Source organism: Habropoda laboriosa, unplaced genomic scaffold (assembly GCF_001263275.1).
Source record: "Habropoda laboriosa isolate 0110345459 unplaced genomic scaffold, ASM126327v1 scaffold204, whole genome shotgun sequence".
In the NCBI taxonomy this organism is placed as follows: domain Eukaryota; kingdom Metazoa; phylum Arthropoda; class Insecta; order Hymenoptera; family Apidae; genus Habropoda; species Habropoda laboriosa.
The window spans coordinates 491,007-492,940 of NW_017100385.1; positions in this window are offsets into that span (position 1 = coordinate 491,007).

The following is a 1,934-nucleotide window of genomic DNA, read 5'->3' on the forward strand; positions in this document are numbered from 1 at the left end:
ATTCGCAACTCTAATTCAAAACGCGATCTCGATCAATTCGCAACTCTAATTCAAAACGCGATCTCGATCGATTCGCAACTCTAATTCAAAACGCGATCTCGATCGATTCGCAACTCTAATTCAAAACGCGATCTCGATCAATTCGCAACTCTAATTCAAAACGCGATCTCGATCGATTCGCAACTCTAATTCAAAACGCGATCTCGATCAATTCGCAACTCTAATTCAAAACGCGATCTCGATCAATTCGCAACTCTAATTCAAAACGCGATCTCGATCAATTCGCAACTCTAATTCAAAACGCGATCTCAGTTGATTCGCAACTCTGATGCAAATCGCGACTAGATTTTTCGCAACTCTTGACACAAATCGCGTGTAAATTTCTCGCAACGCTAACACAAACCGTGATCAATCAGTCGCAACGCTAATTAAAATCGCGACAGGGGTGGGAGGGTGGGCGATGTCCAGTTCCAGCTGAAATACATCCTACAAAATACTACATGCAAGCGAGCACAGTGACAAAGTAGCAACGAGAATGACGCTGCATCCTATTGATGCATAGTCATTCCCAGTAACCCTCTTCTTTGGCAGTTTGCCGGGTTACTTCGGCTCATAGCCTCTCCCTTCTCTCTCTCTTTTTTTTTTTGCTGAAACTTAAATCTACGCTCGAGATTCCCTGTATCGTAAAATAAACCATAACATATAAAGGTGAAATAAAAAAGATAAATCGCGGATGCCGGAAAACTTGGAACACGCAGATGAACACGAGCAATAAATGAATCGTTGCAAGTGCATCTACGCCGAACCTCGAGCAAACTATCTTTGCGTTTCGTTTCTTCGGGGCCTAACACCACCCGACCGCGAGCGCGGGAAATTCGAAAAATTCGACAAGTGCATCCAGTGGCGAGTGGCATGCTCCACTCGCGCCGGATTCACCTTCGATTTTTCAAATCAGATTTTCCTGAAACAGGTTGAACACAACGAAAAAAAAATTGGGCCTGCCCGATCGGAGACTGTGTCAACCTGCCCGGCCCTACCTACTTATATTTACCATACACACACACCAGAAAGTATACTACCTATCCTCCCTGAACCTATATTTAAAAAATGCAAGTCACACATACAAAAACAGACGCTCCACGGTTCTCGTACAGACACTTGGGCGCAATATCCTACACTAGAGAGACGTCCCGGGACGCCTCCGACGCCCAAGAGTTAGTCAATCATTTGCACTCTAATGTACGTACCATTTTTCCTGAAATCGGCTGACGAAGGATAGCGATCATTGCGATCATATAAGAAAAATTTACACGCGGTGATTTTAAATGTATTTTCTTTTCTCGTCTCTTTCTCTTTTTCGACTTTAACATGTTACTGTGAGAAACGAAAATTGGCAACGAGAGAGAAATGAATCTTTATCGACGCAATTCCACAGCCTAACCACACACACTCTGCGGAAATACGTCGTGCACGATACGCTAACCTAACGTCAGCCGCCGACAAGTTATATATTAAAAAAAAAGAAAAAAAAATATTCATTATTAAAACTAGTGTCATCGTACCCATTGCCCTTCACCCAATCAAGAAGCACCTGGGCACGTGAATGGGTTATTGACAACGAATACGGAGGGTTAAACCTGAAAATCCTCGACTAAAAATATGTTATTATCTGATTTTTCATGTACTTTGTATAACGGTCTAATAATTAATACTAATGGTAATAAAAGGTATCACACAGGGAAGGTAAAATTTTTATTTCTTCTTGATGATAGGCTCTGAAAATTAAACACGTTGTTATTAAATCATCCTGGGACGATCCCGTCGTCAAAGTAAATTTTGCGAAAATTAGAGGTAAAGGCTGTTATACTTTGACTTCGAAATCTGGTCCGTTACATTCGCGAAGTGTCTTCTTGCACTAATTTTTCAATTTAACA